Source organism: Hirundo rustica, chromosome 3, assembly GCF_015227805.2.
Source record: "Hirundo rustica isolate bHirRus1 chromosome 3, bHirRus1.pri.v3, whole genome shotgun sequence".
In the NCBI taxonomy this organism is placed as follows: Eukaryota; Metazoa; Chordata; class Aves; order Passeriformes; family Hirundinidae; genus Hirundo; species Hirundo rustica.
The window spans coordinates 85,024,135-85,047,411 of record NC_053452.1 but is presented as its reverse complement, the minus strand read 5'-3'; the positions used below and the strand labels follow the sequence as shown (position 1 = coordinate 85,047,411).

The 23,277-nt window shown below is 39.5% G+C and overlaps 1 long non-coding RNA gene across 1 annotated transcript; it reads right to left on the bottom strand.

The window, feature by feature from the left end:
- Nucleotides 1-271: 271 nt before the first annotated feature.
- LOC120750986 (uncharacterized) lies at nucleotides 272-9,317 on the bottom strand. The gene is made up of 3 exons (XR_005700226.2): nucleotides 9,230-9,317; nucleotides 6,741-6,811; nucleotides 272-460 (listed from the first exon to the last, which is right to left on the bottom strand). It is a non-coding gene; the product is annotated as an uncharacterized LOC120750986 (long non-coding RNA).
- Nucleotides 9,318-23,277: the final 13,960 nt, after the last annotated feature.

Sequence of the window (23,277 nt, the reverse complement as noted above, 5' to 3'; positions counted from 1 at the left end):
TACTTCTTGCCTCTCAGACCAGCTAATATTTTTTTTTTTTATCTGGGTCAGACCACTTTCTCCCAGGTTAAACCTCTTGTCTTGCTCATCTTCAGGAGAGCTTTGCTTTATGGAACAAATGAGTGGGTGTCTCTGCAGTCTAAGTTTAGGTATTTCTCTAATATAGCTCTAGGAAGCCTGAAAAGTTAGTTCTGATCACAACCAACACTTGCTTTCTGCTCTATTATTAAGCTAAATGAAGCACTTCAAATAAGACATATTAGATCCTTCTCAACCTGAGGAACTTTATTTTCCACAAAACATACTAGAAACGATCTTCTCTGCTCATATTAAAGCCGGGAAATTCTCCAATCAAACACACACAAGCGCCATGATGACAAAGATCCTCAATTTAATGAAGAGATCAATGTGCTGGGCAGTTCTCTGTCTCCAAATGATGTTTAGGAGGAGAAGTAGAGTTCTGAAATGAAAGTAATTGTGCAAGAAGTTAAAGACTATTAGTTCACTGGGGGCTTGTTCAGTGTTTTACAACTTGGTCTCCCAGCATCTACAGGGAAGAAAGATTTCTTCATTGCATTATCTCTAACAAATAGAATTTTAAATTATGCTGAATCTATCATCTTTCACACTGAGGTGATAACGAATCAGTACGTCCTGGTGCAAAACAGCTAACATGGAAGTTGGGGTGTAACAGAGCTTCAGAAAAGGGAGAAGGGATTGGTGAAGCAAGATGCTGGTGAAGTAACCGTGAAAGGGAAAAAAATCAACAGTGAGATGAGTAGGTGAGCAGGAGGTGGGAAAGGTTAAAATGACAAAAGCTCAGCAAATCTGCTGCAGCCACAATAGACATAAAGTAACTGGTAAATGAAATAAGGTTAAACTAGTTGAATTTTGTGTGACACAGTCTAATGCAATAACAAGCATGTTGTGAACTAGTTTATCAAACATAGTTTTAAGAAATTGTTTTAAAATTTGGATCATAAATTCAAGTATATTTCCATAACATCCAGAATTAATGCAAAGAAGGAAATTATTTTCTACTAGCTGTCTAAAATCCAGGCAGGAAGGCAAAATACCTTCCAGAAGACTTCCAGGCTGAAAGGCAAAGTACCAGCACGAAACTCATGAAAATACTGGTTTTTCACACAGATCTTCAACATTCCCACTCCCATTCCTCCCTCTGATGTGCTCATATCTTTCCAGAAAGGAATACAGTTTAAAAATGTATAAAACTGCAAGTAAACAAATCCCTGGCTTTGTACTGAACACTAGCTAGATCACATACTATTGGTATGGTATTAGTTGCCTTTAGAGTACAGTGTTAAATATTCCATTCAGATAATCAAGATAAGCATAAACAAGCAGAGTAACTCAAGAAGGTTGTTAAAAAAAGGAGATAATTTCGTATGCAGTTTGAAAAAATTACTATTTCATATTCCAGACCAAATTCCCAGCTAAATTAGGTAAAAACAGTAGAGATTTTAATTCCAGAAAAGTGCTAGAATGTCTCAGATCCTTCCTGAGGCAATACATGCTTCCACGATACTATTCCCCCATCCTTTTCGCGCCCCTACTCTAGTGAGGTCATGGACTTTCTGCCATACAGAGCAGTCAAGGACCCGTGAGCTCTAATTCAGCCCTCTGTTCAAAGGGAAGGTTTGTGTGGAAGGGTGTACAGGTGAGGCAATTATCAATCAGCCAAGATCACTGGTGCCATTAGTAACCATCAGGGCAGGAGGCAGTCACGGGGATGGGGCGGGGGTTTACACTCTGATGCCTGACTTTATTCTTGTGGGTTACACCTGTGGGACTGGTGACATTTATACTGGCACATGTGGAACGACAGTGACACTGAGCAGCATCCAGATGGATTTCTCAGCCTTTTTGCCTGTGCTGGAAGTCTGGCAAGGCTGCTGGCTGCAGCAGCAACAACTGCCAGTAGGCAGACTGGAGTGTGTATAGCAGTCTTAGAATAGCAACAGCATCTGTCTCCCTCCACATTTGGCTAGCTTTTACCCTTCTTCACCATCCACTAAGCAGGAAGGTCTCAGCTGAAACATGATGGTAGAATTTAAATTTTCTTTCCAGTGCTGAGGAGGTCAGAGCTGCTCTGAACTGCTCTGCTGGCAAGACAGCTTTCTGTGGGATTGCCTGGTGACTAGAGGCCAAATGATGCTATCGCTTTTATTGCATTTGCCAAAAGCAAAGGGAAAACAAAGAGAATTCTTTTTTAAGGGGATTTACTGCAATTATAACACTGCATGAATTTGATTGGGAAATGACATTTAATACCGCAGAAGGGCTTTAAACTCTGTAAAACCATGGTAATAATGGAAACAATGAAAACTTTGAGCAATGTGGTCTAGCAGAAGGTGTTCCTGCCCATGGCAGGTTAGAACTAGATGAAACTTAAGATCCTTTCCAACCCAAACCATTCTGATTCTATGAATATCCCCATTTTCTTTGGAACTGACACTTACTTCCAAAAAGTCTCAGAGTTCAGCCATAGTGACCTTGTCTTGAATAGGTCATTCCAGGCAGGAGCCCTGTGAAGTGTGTGACTTCTAGGTGTCTGTTTCAAATTTATTATTTTCTGAGTAGTCCTAGCCAGTATCTTTTCACATTAAGATAGCAACTAAACCAGGTTCTACCTATACTTAGACTTGTATTTCTGTCAGTTTATTCCCCTACAGTTCTGGAGGCCTTTTTTAACTGGTTTAATTTGGAGAACTGAGAAAAGCAATCTATATGAAATAAGTAAATTATCATCTCAAATTGTTACAGGAAGCATACTTACAAAACTATTTCCTCTTAATTGACAAAAAAAACAAACCAAACCAAAACAAAACAAACAAAAAAACCCCCCCACAAATCAAAAAAACCCAACCAAACGAACAAAAAACCATCAAAAAACCCCACCAAACCTAGATAATAATTACTTTATTCTGTAAAAAATTATCCAAGTACACAAATTTCCAGTGCAACTTTGTGTCTCATTGATCGTGCAATGATTTGAAGAGGTTTTTTTAATTTTATCTTTGCATAAAAACACACTTTATTTAATAAAGCAGGAAAAGCACTCTTCAAAAGGAAGTGCTATAGCTGCAAATATGAACATAATTTTTTTAAAATGTCCAATTCAGTTTTACTCAAATATCCTGCCAGATATGTATGCAGTGTCATCTCTCTAGTCCCCATTACCATCAACCCGCCCAAAGTCTCCTAAAAGTTTTTCAGCAGGATGTTTGTGAGAGGCAGTCAGCTAGATCAAGAAGCCACTGTGAAGATGGAAGCAATGGAAGGAATCTGTTACCTGCCCTTCTGTAGCACATGGACAGTGTTGCTCTGAAAAAGGTTGTTGTGGTTGAGGCAAAAAGATTTTCTGATTCATAATATCCCTTTCAGATCTCATAAGATTCAACATATTTGAGTTGCCTGTTATAATCTAAGAGCTGCTTCCTTAAATAAGGGTAGAAACCACATGGACCCTTTCACAAGGTGTGTACGTGTATTTCGTTAATTTGGTTCAATCCAGTTTCCCCTACTGTTTCTGTAAGAGTTGGTTTTTCCCAAAGCTGTATCCTCCTACCTATCTCCTTATATGTGCAAACCACTCCTCTGTCCATCACCCAAACCCAACCCACCCTACCTATCTATCACTGTAAACCCTTCCCTTTCTCCTAGAATGTTCTCTGTTAATCAAACTTCCCTCAACGCACCATTGGTCTTGGTAATGTAATCCCTCCTACCGCAGAATCCCATTGGTTTCCATGTTACAGTTCTCCTCCCCTAACTCCTCCCCAGTTACTCCCATTGGCTGTTCGACTGTATACACCCCTCTCCCCCCCACACCCAGTACTGGAGTTTGCATTTTCCCTCAGATTTTCCTTCAATAAACCCTTTGGATTTCATCCTCGAATCAGAGTCTTCCCTTCACCTTCATCCTTGTCCTCACGGGAGTCAACCTGGGACTAAAGAGCCTCAACAGGTTCAGGGTTGCCTAAGGCACTGTGGCTGGGGTTCTGTTCCCCACGAGCTGGTAGTATCCTTCTGCACAACTGAGCTAGCCTGAGTGGCAGGGCAGACGGAGCAAAAGGGTACTTCAAGCACATCTTATATTGTCAAAGGCTTGTATTTAGATTTACATGTAGCTGTGAACGCAAACTGCTTAGAAACAGCTCTTAGGTCTGTTTACTGGGACACACAGCCTCCAAGCGAGAATGGAATTAGGAATTACGGTCCTTTATATGGCACATATTTTCCCTGAATCTACTTGCTTGCTTGGAGCAAATCTATATCAGCATGCTGAAGGGCTTTAAATAAATATTCAGAGATAATTTTAATTGCCAATAATGCAAAGTAATAAGACCTGTTAAATCCCGAGATAGTCCAGAATACGTTTCCATTTTCCTAGTGAGCAGAGGAGAAAGAGTGTTTTCAAGAATTAGGCCCCATCCTGTCCCACATATATCTGGAGCAGTGCTCCAGAATTAAACTAATGGTTGTTTTCAGTAGACATATTGTACCACCCCAGTTTGCCTTTACCCCAGGTTTTACAATCCTTGTATGACACCTCTTTCAAACTTAATCAGTTAGTATCCAACAATTTTCCCGAGTAACAATATGCAAATTGTTTGCTTTTCCAAATATTTGTCCACAGTATTTAAATTGCTTTCAGACTTTCAGACTGTATTTTCAGAGCTGGGATATTGGTTCTTTTCTAGATGAACTAAGAAACACCAAGCACACCTTTATTCCCCTTCCTTCCATTTCTCTGCTCCTGGCTAGAAATGGAAGCACAGACCAGTTCTTCTACAAAGCCCTGCCTGAAGCTTTAGAAGGTCATGCAGCTCAGCTCCTATGGTTATCAGGTTAAGTATCCCTTTCTCGATTATTTATGGTGAAAGCCATAAACAGCAAGAAATAAAGGAAAAAATTCTGAACCAGTTGCTTAGTCCCTGAAAATAAGTCCAGCATTCAGCTGGCATGCGGGCTATGTTAGGAGTCCCTCTGCCCACCCTAACTGGCAACTGTCCTTCCATCTAAGTGATTTCTGTCTAGGCACCACTCTGCTCCAAAGATGGGATGTCTTCACTGCTGAGACAACCTCCCATCCTAGAGAAGATCTATGGTCTCATGGGACTAATTTAACTCCTTTATTTCTCCACATGCTATAGACAAGGTGCCAGAGGTATCTGAAGTAGAATTCACTTTCAAGAGAACTTTCACTTGACAAGCTTGACTATAGTCTTTCATACAGTCTAATGTGGGAAAGAAACTGTTTTGTATACATTTTCCCCATTGGACTTAGGAAGACCCTGGCATTTTAAATGTTGCCACACACTTGGCCACAATCACTAACATGCCAGAAGCAATTACAGGACCTTTTAACAAAACGAAAAAACAAACAAACAACAACAACAACAAAAACAACAACAACCCCCCCCCCCCCCCCCCCGAATGTTCTCAGGTTCTAACCATTTCTTCTATGCTATCAGTAACCCAACTATTCTTTTCTTTGTATTAGAGCAGTTTTTCCATTCTTTCTTTACCTGTTTCTAACGCAGACCACAATCCAGATTTTCCCTAAGGAGTGTCCAGTCTAGCCTTTTTCTATAAAATCTGGCTGTAATTTATTTATTCCTCTCCTAAGTCCTCATTTCCTCTCTTTTCCCACTACTGCATTGTGCAAAAGATGATGTAACATGTCTATTCTTAACCTCAGCTATGTCTGTGACACAGTTCTTTTTTCATGCTAGGGAACTAAGCTATGTATGTTAGCTTTTTCCAGACATAAGTCTATTTCCTTTCCTTCTTCTGTCCCTCCGTATTTTCTCAGAAACTAGGAATGTGACCTAAAAGCCTTTTTTTTCCTTGTCCTTACTGAACTGTTGCCACATTAAACTATTTGGTATTATAAGTCTTACAGTAAGCCACAGCAGCTCACTGAAAAATAGCTTTGTTCAGTGTAAATGCAGCTCCTTCTCTGAGAGGCTTTAACTGCTGAATAGACAAAAGAGAGAAAAAAAAGGACACAACATGTAGAAGACTGAGCTCAGTGATGGTGTGCAAAAGACTGTTAGGTCCTTTTCTTTGATAAATCCAGATGTGTCTTCATTAGGAGGGAAATTGGTTAACAAGAAAAAGGAAGACAAGACAAGGCAAAGTTGAGGCAAGGCAAAGCAAGGAAGAGATCTTCAGGTGAAAAGTGTATGTTGGTGATTTCATTCCCAGGAATTTGGATTATACAGATACTGATTCTCGGAACAGGTACAACAGTCCCATTCAAGACTAAAAATAACTTTTGAACTGCAGTTTGCAGTTTCAGACATGTATGCTTATGTTGCTTCCATGCTGATGTAATGATGGTAATCTTTTCTCAAGAAGGATTTGATCCACGAGGGATAAAAAGTTCAGCTGAATTTTGCATTAGAAACTTTGCATGCTTATAAATTGCAGTCTGCCTTCTAACAGCAGCGCTGATGTCCAGTAAGAGGTTGTAACAGAAGTGGTTTAGGAGATGATAATGGCTGCAGAGGGGTTGTGAAGTAGCCTTAACAGCACCATTTGCTAGTAAATCAAGCACACTGGTCTTACATACTTACTGAAGTTTCTACAGGTAGTTTCTGTGCACTGCTATAAATCTTCACCAAATTTACCACACCAGAACAATCAACTGACTTTACAAAAGTGCATAACAAATTACTATTGAAGTGTTCATGGCTGCAAATCAGCATTACCTGTTTTCTTTCTTCTCCAGGGTTCCCTCCAAATGCCTGAGCACTCCTGCCGTGTGGACATCTCAGAGCACCTAATGGAGGGGAAAAGCACAGATTCTGTCCTGAGCCAAGAACAGCCCTCTCTTCTTGGTTACAGACTGGAGAGAAGTGTGGAAGGACATGCTTCTTATAAGGATATGATCAGTACCATGAAAAACAATGCTGCTCATAGCTAATCATAGTTTCAAGTTCTTTGCTGAACCAAGTGTTAAGCCAAGGATTTGTCAGTTCAAATATCTAAGATGATCTCCAATACCAGTGTCTCAGGAAATAAGAAATAACTCTCAGCAAAGACAATGATTGACCACACAAAGTCAAATTTTAAGTGTAGTCAAGAGACTGCAAGAAGACAACGCACAGAAGAATGTGACCTGGTATAGATGAAGTTAAAACAAGTTTTAAATTCACTGCATGTTCATACATGAGCAAAACCATCATTTTTTCTAAAGCTCTACTCCACTACTCTGTTGGTAATACAAAATTCACTGATTTTTTATAAAACTGTTGTAACTTTTAGACTGAAATGCTATTTTTGCTAGTTTATAACTTGGTGTGTGCCAAAACCAAAGCATATAAGCAATGAAATAGGAGTCCTCTGCAACAGGAAAAAAACAAAAATAAGTAAATAAAAATAATTAATCAAATCAATAAAAGCAACAATGACAGTTAAATGAGCAATCTGAAGCCATTCCAACTATTAATCATACTAACATTTTACCAAATACAAATGTTTATAGAGTTGAGCCAACTGCCAAAGCTGACAACAGAAATGAAACAAATAAAGTTGGAATGGAAGAGTGTGCATTTAATCTTTCCAAGAGAAAAATCATCTAATGTACAGTTGGCATTTCCCCAGCCATGAAGTATCTATGCTGTCCTCAGGCCAATAGAGTAATTTTCCCAACAATAAATACAGTATCTAAGTAAACATGTTCTTATAAACTGAACCTTCAAATTCAGTGTCTCATTATCAGTAACAATAAAGTTCAAGATTATTATTATTAATATGGAATAGTTTAACTCAGCCAGCATAAGATTGAGGTCTGCTCTTGGGAATACATGGAGAGAAGATGAGATGAAAGTTGAGTCATCCACAACACTCCTGTGAGGTTTACTCTGTAGGCAAAATAGACATACTCCCACATAACATACCCTATGTTTTCCACAAGCCAGACTATGAAAACATAAACAGGGCTTGAAACTAAAGAAGGAATAAGGGATATATTTTTAAATTTGTATATGGATCTGAAAACTAAGTTCATCAAGATAAAACCATCTGTTCTGTTGGGATTTCAATGCCTGGACATAGCTCCTTGGAGGACTTTCTCCATAACTTTTTACAGGGTTAAGCTGACTGGATACAGTCCCTGATTTCTCCTTCTTTGAGGATGATTCACCTGCATTGGAAGGTGTGTATAATTCTTTCCTTGCTGTTGTTCTGTGGCAATGGGGTCCAGCTTTGTAAGTACCTCAGCCAGTTCACCATGCTGTACTCCACCTGGTCCCATGGTCTTACACATGTTCAGTTTATTCAAGCTGTGCCAGCACTAATCATCTTTACCATGGGTAGTGTTTCTCTGCCCCAGGATTTGCCATCAGGCACAGAGGTCTGGCAGGTCCAAGATTAGCTCCGATGTCTATCATTCATTCCTGCAGCTGCGTTGCCTTTCCAATCCTCAGTGCGAGAGCAACCTTTGTCAGCGTATATAACATGCCTTCCTGTCTAAAGGTCATAGGATTCTCTCTTTCTTTTGTCCACTATATATATCATTTCTCTCACCTGTTGTGTCTTGAGATTATGGGAACTATTCTGCCAAAAGATCTAATTTGTGTTAGATGTGTTATATGAGTATCACCTTCAGTGTCAGTAACTGGAAAGCTATTCAAAACACAGTAATTAACTCACAGTGGGGATGTCTCATGCATTGTTGCTAGATAGCAATTTATTTTGAATGTTATATTCTGACCCATTTAAATTAATATTCAGGTGTTAAAGTAGCATCTTGTATTCATTCTCTAAGTAGTAGTTTGCCTATTCATTTTTAAGAAGTTAATTTTCAGTTCTTTAGAGAATAAAATTTGTAGTTCAGTTCAGGAAACGAAGGGGGAAAATCCATAGTTATTTTATGCAGAAATTTTTAAAAATATTTTCTTTTCAATAATCATTAATAATTTTCTGGTGCTCATAACACAGCAGACAACTAACTAGGGATGGCTGTGATTATGTCAAACTGGCCATTCTAAAAAAGTGAAGATGACATACTAAGGTCATTATGTGAGTCTCAGGATATTATTATAATTAATAACATATTTCTTAAAAATTATTTTAAAAAAAAAATCAGTCCCCATTACGCCCTAAATCAAATTTTGCTTCTGTTGGAAGCAAAACCAAAAACAACTAAAAAACAGAGTTTGCATTTCTACTAACTATATTGTGTGTTGTTACATACCTAAATGTAGATTTAGTTCATGTTCTTCATGATCTTCATATGTGCACGCTTTCCATGAACTTCTGGCTGTAAAGAGACAAACTTTCACCGTAACTTCCTTCATATTTGTCATGCAATGAGAAGCACTAATAATGCTTACAATTAGTTTAATGTATCAGGAGTTATAAAAAGTAGAGTTTTTTGCCTACACCTCTGTTGACCCTGCTGAAATGCCCTCCTTCATATTGGAAAATGTTCTGAAATGAACTAACAGAGTTGCACAAGTTCTATACTTGAAGCAGTTTTGTTGTTTTAGAGTATCTTTACTTACTTACACAGGCAAAGTGAGATCATAGAAGCCAAACATTTTAGAAGCTAAATGGTAAGTTTTTTGCATCATAAATTGAACATCTTACCAGAGTCATCATCCAAATCTGAAAATGGCCTGTGTTAACTCCTGGACAAGAAACGAGGCACGAATCTGAGGAAAAAAAGGCAATACCTACTACAAATAATAACTTGTTTTATGTGAGTGGAGAGAAATAATTATAACTTGGGTAAGATGGTATAATTTACCATAAGAGGACACTGTATGAATGAGATGTCTCATTTCTTTGCAGCAAAGATTAGCCAAAGAGTTTTTACAGGTATATAAATAGAGAATAATAATAATAACATTGTCCTTATAGGACATACACACCAAGATATGTACACAAAATTTCTGACCTCATAATGGCCTAAGCACAGAAGGAAGACCTCATTCTTTAACGTCCATATAACTGCGAGTCTGGGCTGTGTCCATAGTGAGAGGCATGGAGATACTCATGTGCAAGAACTACAGAGCAGGTAGTGCTGCAAACTGGCAAAGTGAATCTTACTGCATGAATATTGCAACTAATCCTGTAATTTGCCTTTAGAAAAAGAGCACAATCAGGAGAGGATGAGGGAAAGGAAGAAATAATTTGCATTAAAAACACTGCAGTCACAGAAGGATCCAAATAATGTACTATGAAAGTTTATGGACAGAAGTTATGGTTAACAAAACTGAGAGTACCTTTCTGTTGCAGTCTTAAACTTTCATGCTCAGTGAAAACTACTCCTTAACCACAGATGAGATGCAATAGAAAGAAAACCAGGGTTGTTAAGAGTGACTTCAAGAAAAGGGGTCTTTGCTGGACATGTGTAATGGGTTAGTACAGTTTAGTTTTTTAGTCATAGAGGAATGTGGAATGATTTTCTGGGTCAGGACCTGGGAATTGCTTTAGAAAGGACAGGGACCTATCAGAGGGTTAGTTGGAATATTGGCATCTGTTCTGACCACTGAAAATTGTTAGCTACAACTTTGGGAGGTACCCTATAAAACCCTTGATTTCCTGTAGGCGGGTCTTTTTCCTCCTTTCCTTTGGCCAGAGAGAGACAGGTAACATTGAGCTGGGCCTGCTGCTCCCCCTTTTTAGGGGGAGCTGGCCTGAGGGCTGGCCGGATTCCATCGGCTCCTGGGTTGAGGGGCGGGAGAAGCAGAGGTTGCTGCTTTACAACAACTACTTTGTCTAAACTTCCCTGGAGCAGGGAGAGATCTCTGCTGGGCCCCTGATAAGAGCTATGGGCACCATTTAGGCTCAGGCCACCTTGACTTACACCGAGGGGTGGGCCGGAAAGGTACTTATGATCCTGCCTGTTTTTTTTGTGATTCCAGACTGCCCAGGTGCTCTGATCTGTGATGTTTCTGCATGAGTTCTGGCCTTGAACATCCAATACCATGAGCTACCATGGGAGAGAAGAGACTCTGGGAAAATTTAACCCTTTCCTGGCAACATGAAGTTTCCAGGGCTTGGCCCTTCTCTGACAGAGAAAAGAAAGGGACAAAATGAACATAAAGAAGAAAGAGCATGAAGTCAGTGGAGTAAGATGCGAAAAGGCTATTGGGAGAGGGGGTTGAGGAGTTTTGCCATTCCATCCTTATTGAGCCATGGAAATGAACTTTATATTTAGATTATCCCTTTAAATCATAGGAAAGATATGCATTTGAGGAAATGATTGTTTAGATTTGTGTGTGGATTTGAGCAAAGGTGTTTGTAATGGACTAAGTGATATTAATCCTCTAAGACGCTTGAACTGAGAAGCCCTCTGCGCCAGTGAAGAAGTGAGAAGATATCTCTGTGCCTTGAGATGAAGGATCCTTTACCTTTAGTTATTCATCTTTAAAAACTGACACCCCAATATACAAAAGTCTAAGACCCTTGACCCATAAGCAGCTTAGGAAACTGCTAATGGGAGGGGTCACGGAAGCAGGTTTCCCCGGGCAGCTGTTTTTGTGACAAGTAAAAAACCCACAGGAGAACTGTTCTAGGTTATCAGTGAGATCTATGACCTTAAGAGAGACTCCTCTCCTAAAGAATTGATAAAAGTCTATTTTCAAATGATGAAACTGACTGAAAAGTATAAGTTTTGTTTCTTTTTGTTGTTTTGTGAGAAAGTTAATGGTTTGTAAGGGGAGGGAAGAATGTTTTTGGAGTTTCATCCTGTTTTGTTTTAGTTTTCTTCCCAACTTTCTTTTTCCATTTTTCTTAGTGTGTGTTAATAAACCTATTTGTTTATTTTTAAGGATGAGCTGCTTTGCTTTTTCTCCTAGTCTCTCTCGTACAGAAAAAGAGTGAGTACTAAGACTAAAATTTGGTGAATGTGAAACCACTACAACATGTCAAGTAGCCAAGAGCAGACAGCATGAGATAACTTGATACCTGGGCATTGTTACTCCTGGATGAAATACAGCAATGACTTACATAAAAAAGATGGCAATGTTCTTAATCGAGTTAGATTTCACTTACGAGGATGGAGCACAGCACTAACCCATTATCAGCATACCTGAGCCCTGAAGTGGTCACTTTTAGCAATTGTGAAGCAATTGTTGATAAGTGACAAAGCACATGTGTTTAATGAGAAGTGTTTTTTAAAAAGGCAGAAGAAAAAGGACAGGAAGAAAGTTATTCTGGATAGGAGGACAGTGTAGTTAAAAGGAGATTTTGAAAGCCTGTTGAAAGAGAATGGAAGCTAATATTGAGAAGACTGGATTGACAGGTACGTGTCTATCTAGATATGTCTGGCAAAAAGAAGAAAAAAAAAAAAAAAGAAGAAAAATCAAAACACAGTGCAAAAATGTCTGACAGATATTTGATACTGTATGTGGAAAGAGGCATGAGGTTGTATGTATCCCAGATGGTGTTGCTGCTGTAACAGAAAGTTTGCCATGTGTAGCAAGGAAAGATGTAGCAAGGAAAGATGTAAAGGAACATCTGTTGAAATTATACATTTGCAAATCAACAGGCCCAGATAACTAATACCCAAGAGCCCCAAGAAAACCAGCTGGGAGCTTTCAGAACCCTGTATGGGAAAGTGGAGAAATTCCAAGTGATTGGATAACTACAGATGTAGTTCCAAGATTTAAACAGAATAAAATTAATAATCCTGTGAATTGTAAATCAGTTAGCTTAAGCTGCAGAAGGGCTGAAATAAAGAAATTTAAATGGATTAGTGGACACACACAAAAAAGATAAATCCTGGAATTTAAGTTAGCCACCTTTGTCCAAAGACAAAGATCTTGTCAAAAACAAATTTGTTGTCTTTATTGACAAATACAAATCTGATTTCCAAAAGAACTGACATAGTACGTTTAGAAGACAGTACATTCCAATGGTTTTCAGCCAGTGCTTGACTTATTCCTTTATGACATTTTCAATATTGCATTATACACAAACAGCAGGATAAAAATTAAATTACTTGAAAACTGTCTTGTTGACAGGGCTTAACATACAATTTTAAAAGCTAATATGTAAAAGAGAAAGCATTAATAATATGAAAAGTTCTTGGACCAGTGGTAGCAAGTATTTTTAGCTTATAAAATCTTTCTGGTAAAAATAAGAATGTATAAAAATACTTCATGACAATAAGTACTGAGAACAAGGAACAGATATAAAACATTCTAGATCATTTTCTGAAATTGTTAGCATGAAAACAGATTAGTTCAATAACACTAAACAAGAAGTATTACCTCTGTGAATATATCATGTGAGCTGTGGAGTGGAGTGAATTGATTTCAGAGCAGGAAACCATGATGTAAAATCAGATATATGGGACCACTGCATGGGAAATGCTCACTTCACCTCCTACGGATAAATCAGGCTGGGAGCAGTTTGTTGATTTGCTGATCATACATGAATAACCAGTCATCAGTGAACTATGTATCAGTGTCAGTTGTGCAGCACAATCAGCACAGCCTCATGTGGAGGTGTCCATGCTCCAGCTGTGCTGGCACCCTTGCCAGCACCCACTGAGACAGCACTGTGGGCAAGTGCCCCATATACACCCCAAGAAGGGGTTCCCCCATGTCACCAACCCCTGTGCTGTGACTCTTTGGCTGGGTGAAGGCTGTCTCTGCCCCACAGGCAGAACTGGGAATGCTGTGGGACAACGTTTGGCTACGCTAACCATCACTGCTCCTGCTCCCACTCTAACGCCTCTTCCAACACCCCCTTCCAGTGGCAATGTCCCTGTGGCATTGGTTCCCAGTGCCTTCACTTCTTTTCAAAGTCACTAGAACTCACTGAATACTCTCACTGGCCTATTTTCATCCTGCTCTTTATCATAATCAGTTTAGTGTGTTCCTGTCATTCTGGGTGTCCTGTTCCCTCACATCACAGATACTGTAACCCCCCACACATGCCCCCATTGTTATCAAGACATTTTGACACAGATTTTGTCAGGGATTTCAAGACTAGCGTAAAAATAACCTAGAAATGTAAAAAATATTTTGCCAGGTGTGCTTAAGGCAGCCCGATGGCAGATGTGGATTAAACATTGGAAAAGGTGTCCAAAGGTCTTAGTGAATGAACATTTGGTTGGAATTTTTCAGAAAAAATAAGCATAGTGGTTCAAAATACATACTCTGTTTTCTGTCTGCATCAGGGAAGGCAGAGCTGGTATAGCCAGCTAAGACAACCTAGCTCTGCAATGTAGCGTGCATGACTTTAGAGCCCAATAATATTTATTAGTAAATTAATCTCAAAGAGCTAGTAGCAATTGCATAAGATTTACCTCACTAAGCATCATTAGACATTGATCACAGAGTGCTAATCCTAAAGCTGAGGATTAAAGAATTTTCGGAATGTTGGATCAATGTCCAACTGTGCGTACAGAAGCCTCCCAGGTGCCTGACTAGAGTAGGCTGCACAAAATTTATATTCATCACTGCTTCTCTTTTTTTTGGCATGAACTTTTTTCCTTAGCAAACTTTACCCTCCTTCTGTTGCCTAATTTACCATTCACTGATCATCTGAAATCTTGTATGACACACTGATATAATTTGTATTGGTCTCACCTTTTTTGTCACTGTTAATGGAATATAGGTCTCTTCTAGTTTTTGTTAATTTCTACCAAAACTTTGCAAAAGAGTGCTGTATTTGCGTCAAATTACTGGTCTTTTGTATGGAAATTTTATTTAAGAAGCTTTGGAACTTTTCTTGATATTAATTTTTGGGGAAAAAATCTACAAAAACAATAAAGAGTCTTAAAATCAGAAAAAAATTAAAAATCTTTGTGGAAAAAATAGGGTCTATTTCTGATGTCACAAAAAATAAATAGGAAGATTGGAATCTAAATCAGAAAAAGAAACTGCTTGGTTTCACTTAAATAAGGACAGATGGTCATAGTGAGCGCAGTTTTGTAAGAAAAGCTTTGCCAAGACATCATGATAAAATAGTGTTTACACTATGATAGTGGGTGGCGCTTTTATTAATTCTGCGAAAGCATATCCTTGTTGGAGAACTGACCAACAGACCATTAAAAATTAGAAGCTTTGCATCAGTCTCAAAATCATTTGACATAAATGGCAATATTCATTATTAAATCTGCAATATTATTTTGTATTTGAGCAACAAGACTTGAACTGGGAAATGCCAAGAAGAAACCAGAGATCTCTTGAGCTGTATGAATATACGGAATTGTAACAGGGAGGGGAATTGCAGCAGACAGTAGACAACAAAGAACAGGATAACTAAACAGCAGAGTAAACAAAGTATTTGAAAGTGGAAGGAAAAAATCAGTTTTTACAAGTCAATAAACAATGCTAGAGTGAATTTTTATAAATTTCTGACTTTTAGTCTTCCACTTTTAGCTGACTTTAAATAGGTCATAGCTTAAAATATTTATTTTAATTTTTTTCTAGAGAAAAATTTTTTACATGTGTAGGATTTCTGTATTAGTTAAAACTATTTGTGTATATGATTAGTCTGCAGGGGCCTAGTGATTTGAAAACTTTTAATCTTAGCAAATAGAGCTTCAGATCCATCCCTGAAATATTTCACATCAGAATTATTGTCTTTTGAATTCCTCACATTAAATCCTAAAACCATAGATAAGCAACTGATGGTGCATTTCTTCACTTACATTTCACTGTAAATCATTGAGGTTTTACCTTATTCTAAATGTATGTTTAAGATGCATTTTACTATCTTTGGCTCAATCAGTCATCAGTATGCCATCACGTTCCTCATTAGTTTCCCTATAAATTCACCTTCTATGCAAATTCTTTGATATCTCTCTTTGTCATTCTTCAAATGTGCATTCTTCATATTCCCATGTCTCTTTTTGCTCATCCAAACTAAATTTTTGCAGTTCTGTATTTTTGGTATTTTTTTTTAGCATAAAATGGAAAAGACTTCAGGTTTCAAAGCTTTTTTTCTATTCTAATTTTAAGAACTCAGTTGTTTGTGCTATATGCTCTGCTACAATCTGTAACCAGCCCATAGAGTTCCCTGAAAAATGTACTGTTCAGTGATGTTGACAGATTGTTAGTTCCTTTTTCTGCAGTGCACATAAGAGAAAAACTAAGTCTGCTTCTACTCTGCTGTGGAGTCCCAACACTGGATCTTATTAGCTGACATTAACAATCAGGAATCTAAGAGATATTGGTGGTAGGAGGCCTGCATCCATTCAATCTCCCCAGAGGACCTCAAAGCCACTTATTAGCTATTCCAGATGGTTTTCCTTCTCTGCAATGCTCTTTATTTCAATTTAAGTGTCAATATAACTGCAATTCAAATTCAACCAAATTCAGCAGTAATCCTGATCTCCTGTACTGTGTGATCTGAAGAGACTTGCTGTGGGTGGCTCATGTGGAGAACATGAACAGCCTTGGACTTTGTCTCTCTATGGTGGTTTAAAAAAATGGCTGAGAATTAAAAATAAGCCGTTCCTCCTTCTCCCCAGCCTTCCTTCAGAGAGGTAGAGAGTATGGGTTGAGAAAATAATTTACTGAAAACACACAGCAATGGAATGAGAAACACACAGTAACATCAACAAAATTAATAACAAAAGAATACAAAAGAGAAGGTGCTTTACACCAAAAAGTTGTTCACCACCTCAGTTCCGTGTGGCCACTAAGACAAAATGGTGGATGGTCTCCCCAACCTCTCTGCCCTTGAGCCTGAGGAAAAGAAGAAGAGTGATGAACAAACACCCGAAAAACTGTAATTGTCTGAGTTGCACTGCCCACTTTCCAGGCCCTCTGGACTTGGCTGTGGTTGGCAGGATTCGGCCTGGCTCACCTCCACCACTCCACTCCCTGCAGTTTCTTCGCACCACAGTGCTGCAGCACACACACACACACACACACACCACTGGGCTCAGCTGTGTTTGCTGCTGGAGTGGAGTTATTCCTGAGGACAGGAAGGGGTGGACAGTGGTGGGAGGGGCTACACCATTGGTCCCAGCAAGGTCCCCTAAGAGAGAAACAAACTAAAATGTCAGCTCTTCCAGGGTGCATGCACCTTTCCTTCACCCCGAAGCCATGCCATCAGGGATGATTTTAGTGGTATAGAATAGCAACCTATAACCAGTGCCACATAGATACAGGTTCTGCCCCCTACTTGGCACTCACCAGCAAAACTAGGACAGTCACCTTCCCAGGTTACTTCTAGAGAAGCAAGGAGTCAAGCCATTTTTGAGGAAACAGGCTCAGGGTGCATAAGGGTACAGTTAGATTGGATGTTAGTAAAAAAAAAAATTCTTCACTGAAAGGTCTGCCAAGCGTTGAAACAGGCTATCCAGAGAAGTGTCGGAATCACCATCGCGGGAAGTATTAAAAAAGTGTGTAGACGTGGTGCTCAGGGACATGGTTCAATGGTGTACCTGGCAGTGTTAGGCTAATTGTTGGACTCAATTAGACGTCTTTTCCAACCTTAATGGTTCTAAGATTCTATAAATATACTAAGAAAAGACAAGGATATCTAAACAGCAACATTTCACCTTCCCACCAAGATAGTAGTTGCAATTTTGTGTCAGAGAGAGAGAAGTATTCCAGGCAGGATTACATCATCCTGTGGAAATGACATGACCAGGAATGGGTCCAAAACATCTGTCTATCCTCAACAGTATCCCCAAGGTCATAAAAGAGTTCACTAACTGTAGCAGGGCAATAGGCAGGATATGCGTTTTCTGGCACACAGCACATACTGCTGCTTGAATTGCAAAGATACTCAGTCATACACCCAGTCTCTGTTAAACATCAAAAAAGTTTCTTACACAGCAATAGACTGGACTGGCTGAGTAGCCCATACCAGTTTCAGGAATGTAGGTGGCTTCAGTACCACTAAGGCAACTTTATTTCATTGTGAACGTCTTTATATACATGTACATTTCATTTTTTAAGGGCTTAGTTAAAATATTCCTGGCAGATACCTGTTTAAACAATTTTTAAAAACCTGTAACAATGTAGACAAGTATTACACAACCTTTTTAGGCAATCTGTCTTGGTATTTTACTATTCTTAGAAAGTTTTTCCAAATGTCTAGCCTAAGTCTCTTTTGCTGTATTGTAAGGCAATTTCTTTTTACACAATAATGTTGTTCCACTGCTAATATATTCCTATTTCTCCTTCATTGTGCAATAGCTTTTTTAGTGTTTGAACCCTGTTATCATATCCCAGATCAATCTTTCCTTCTCTAGACCAGTCAGCAACAATATTCACATCTTTCCTCATCCACTATACTTTCCAGCCTCCACGTATGCTCACTCATCTTCTCTTAAAACCAGTATAAACCTGTATTATAGTCCCTAAGACCAATATACACCTGTCTTAAAATACAGTCCCTTAACTGGAGATAGTGATCCAGCTAAAGTGGTGCTAAGGAGCAGATGAGCAGAAGAATTTCTTCAGATGTCTTACAAAAGACAGGAAGTATTGTACAGTCTGATGGGATTCAGTTTGTGTTTTTTCACAATATGCAGAGATGTTGCTGTGTCATGTCCAGCTATGATCCACTACAACCTTGGGATCCTTCTCTGCTGAACTACAAGGCAACCAGTTGTTTCATATCTTGCATTTACGTAGCAGACATTCCTGGCTAAATATAGACCTCTTTGCTTATCCTTAGTGAATCACATCTTATTTTTCTCATAATTCCTCTCCAATTTGTCAGGGTCCTGGCTAAATAGTGGTCTTGTCCTCTGTTGCATTTTTCCACCTTAGTATTGCCTACAAACATAATAAGGATATTCTTTCTTTCATAGTACATGTCATCAATGAATATGCTAACTGATGCCAGAAATACTGCATAGTCCTGGACACAGAGCAAAAATTCCTTCTTTATTTGAGTGGATTGAAAGTCAGCTTCTTCTGCCTTCTGTCTAGGATAAATCACTGGAATAAAATAAGCTAAATATTGCAAGTATTAACTATGCTATTAGCACTAAACCATAAAAAAAACTCCTAGGAAGGATTTTTATTTTACACTTGCCCAGCACTGGCATTATATCTCAGCACCTAAGGCGCTGAATCAAAACTTTTACCCCTCTTATACCCATTATCAAGATTTGCATACCACACTGAGTGGACATCTTTTCCATTCCTGAGATCTGACTGCCTATGTGGCTGGCTGACATCTAGACTAGACACTGAACATAGTTGCGAATTTTTATACATTAGCTGTTCTACAGCTATGTTAATTTGCCCTACGAGTTCACAGGTTTCTTCAAATTGTGGCTCAAGAGATCAAACTACCTTTCAAAACTAATCAAAGCAGACAAAAAGCTGCTTTGCATTTGGTAAGCGTTTCTTCTCTAAAATAAAATACTATCTATTCAGACATTACAACCCACTATATCATTACAAAAGTATTTTGGATTTTCTATTTAAAGAATCCAGCACCAAAGGAATTCCAGAAGGATTTTCAGGAAAGAGTGAATTCCAGTTTGCTAAGAATACATCTCAAAAAGCTCAGGTAAAAATATTTGACATAGACCATCACACCAGATATATATCCTTTCTCTACTGCATAGATTTCCAATCTCTATATTTTCTTTTCTAGTATTTTGAGGTGAATATATATGTATGTATAAACATAAAACCAAAGGCTTCTGTCTTTTGTTTAAATAATGCCCACCAAGCTTATTGACATTGTGGGTCTTGTGGGTGCTTTCTTTCTGGCATTTAGATCAATATAAGCTTTCCTCTTTGAATTAGTTGAAATTTCCTAACATAATTTTTCATTTCCATATTTCACAACATCCTAAAAATTTCCTACTCATCCTAATCCTTCCTCACCTCTTCTTCTCCCACTCTGTCAATGAGTCACAATTTGACCCAAAGAGTAAATACCTTTTCTCCCAATATTGCAACGAATTTGTTATTTCTCATTTGCTATTCCCAGCCTGTTCAGCTGATGGTGGCAGAGACAGTTCTAGTGTTGTGAGGTGCTGGCATTCATGTGAGGATTTAGGCAGCTCTGAAAAACACATACAGATGCAAAAAATACTTATAGGGGATGATGGTTGGTGAACAATTCAAAACGAGCCTTCAGTGTTTGCTTGCAGCCCAGAAAGACAACCAAATGCTGGGCTGCATCAAAAGGAACATGGCCAGCACATTGGAGGAGGTGATTACACCCCTTTACTCTGCTCTGGTGAGGCCCCCACCTCAAGTGCTAGGTCTGGCTCTGATACCCCCAACAAAAGAGGGGTAAGGAACTGATGGAGCAAGTCCAGAGGAGAGCCATGGAATTGACAAGCAGGCTGGAACACTTCCCTACAAATACAGGCTGGGAAAGCTGGGGCTGTACCTGAAGGGGGCTATCAAGAAGCCCAAGAGGGATTCTTTGTCAGGAACTAGAGTCATAGGACAAGGGTAATAGGTAGACATTGGAAGAGGGGAAATTTAGCTTAGTTATTACAAAGAAATTCTTTACTGTGAGGGTGATGAGACACTGGAACAGGCTGCCCAGGGAAATTCTGAATGCCCCAAACCCTGAAAGTGTTTAAGGTCAGTGAATAAGGCCTTGAGCAACTTGGTATAGTGGGAGGTGTCCATGGCACATGGAAGAGGAGGCTGGGACTAGATGATCTTTAAGGTCCCTTCCAATCCTTAACATTTTATGATTCTATGATTCTCCATCAAACTACCAGATGAAAATCCCAAATCATAATCAGCAGTTCAGACTACAGCAAGAAGCTGCTTCATGATGAAACAGAATATTAAAATTTAGACCTGAAATTTTATGGTCTGTATCCTGGTTCAGGGCAAACTGGGGAAAAAATCCCTGAATGGGGTCCCTCTGGGGAGCAAACCCAAATGGTCCCTCCACCCAACTGGTCCAGGAAAGAACTTCCCCAAAGTAAAGTGGAAAAAACTATTTTACTTAACAAAGTGCCTACAAGTACAAAGAATGAATAATATGAAACAATAAAACCTCTCATTCTGGAGTGAGATGGCAAATTGAGAAAGTTCTTGCCATGGTATAGCTTGGCTCTCTCTCAGTCTCTCATCAGTCCCAGTCCCTCCGGCGCTGCTGGAAAATGCCGAGGTCCAGGCCCGGTGGGCTGCAGGTGCAGCCCCCAGTGCTCCCCTGGGTTTTTTCAGTTCAGAGCAGGTTTAAACAGTCCCAAGAGAAAAAAAAAAAAAAAAAAAAAAAAAACCAACAACAACAACAAAAACACCCCAAAAAAACCCACAGTCCAGGGAACTTCTCTGCCGTAGCTAGCTAAAAATAACTAAAAGCAAAAAGATGACTGTCCTGCAGTCTTTTTGAGACTCTGCTGAACACTTAGTTTGGAGAAGAATGTGGAGGAGTCAGGCAGTTTTCTCAAAACAAACTCCGCACTTCTTCTTGCTTCCCCTTTGTTCCTAGAACCAGTCTTAAAGGCACAGAACTCAATATACAGCACAAACAGAACAGACGATTAGGGATACAAGCATCATAAAATCACCCTAGGACAGCCTGGGAGACCAAGTGTCCACGTTCATCCTATTGAAAGCAGGGCTTTACCAGCATCTGATTGGCAAATAGTATAAATTACTAGGCATTCAGAACCTGGCTGTGGATCAAATCATAGTAAAAATATTGAAGAGACACATGATATTCAGCAGACCATAAAAGTGTAACTGGAGTTTTTCCCAGCATATTGGTCTGATGCTGAAAGATTCAGAAAAGAAAGGAAATTCTAAAACAACTAATGACTCCTTCCACTTTTCACAACTTAACATGATGAGGGATTCATAATGAGATGAACCACACAGGAGTGCAAAGAAACCTGGAGCTGGCTGCAGATTTATTTTATTGGCCTCAACCAGCATGAGTAAAAGAGAGGAAATATCAGACAAGTGAGAATTGTTTCAGAAGAAAGTCTAAAAGCGAGATAGATGCCAAGCAATTTCCATGAGAGAAAGCAAAAGTGGAATTAGTGGAGGAGGTTCATACAGGTGGAATAATCCCATAGGTGATAGCTAGCACATAAAAAGGAAAATTTTTCTCTTGATTCAACTTTACAGACTAAATGGAGAATTCTGAAACTCAGCCTGCTTTACCTTTACAGGGAAAAAAGGATAGCACATTCTGAAATGACACTTCTGTAATTTCTCATGCAAATTCACTGGTTCCTAGCACAAGGTCCAAGATAGCTGTGATAGACGTGCATGCTGGATACCAGAAAAAAGGGGCTTTTAAAGCACTTGGGGAACTCGGCACCTAAAATTAATTGGATTGCACAGTTTGAATTTAAAGTCAAGTGAGAATTAGCTGCCAACCAGGTCTGCCACACCCTACATTTCAGACTGAGAAATTCTCCAGCGGCTGAAACACAAGAACCAGGAATTGTCAGTCTTAAGTCCCTCCCACAGAATCATAGAATCACTGAGGTTGGAAAACACCTTGAAGATCATTGAGTCCAGCCTTTGACTGAACATCACCATGCCTAATAATATGTAGCCCCAACCACCATGTCCATGTTGTTTCTCGAACACATCCAGGGATAATGATTCCAAAACTTTCTTGGGCAGCTTATTCCAATGCTTAACCACACTTTCAGTGAAGAAATTCTTCCTCCCTTGTTCCAGCTTGGAGCCATGTTCTCTTATTCTGACACTAGGTGCCTGGGAGTAGAGACAAACTCCCACCTGGCAACAACATCCTTCCAGGTAGTTGTAGAAAGGGATAAGGTTTCTCCCCACCCTCCTTTTCTCCAGGCTAAACAACCCCAGCTCCCTAAGACACTGCCCACAGGACTTGTGCTCCAGGCCCTTCACCAGCTCCATTGTCCTTCTCTGTACTTGGCTCCAGCCCCACAATGTCCTTCTTTGTAGAGAAAGACCCAGAACTGGACACAGAATTTGAGGTGTGGCCTCACCAGTGCCAAATAGGAGGGAACCTTATCCCTCTCTACTGCCCTGGTCCTGCTGGCCACACTATTGCTGACACAGCCCAGGATGCCACTGGCCTTCTTGGCCACCTGGGCACATCCTGTCTCACATTCAGCTGCTGTCAACCAGCACCCCTAGGGCTTTTCCATCAGACAGCTTTCCAATCACTCTGTCCCTAGCTTCTGGCACTGCAGGGCATTTTTGAGGCCAAAATGCAGGTCTTAGCACCTGGCTTTATTGAAATTTGTAGAACTGGCCTTGGCCCATGGATCCAGCCCATCCAGATCCTTCTGCAGAGCGTTCCTGCCCTCCAGCAGATCAACAGTCCCACCCAACTTGATGTCACACATGAACTTACTGACGGTGTACTCAATCATCTCATCCA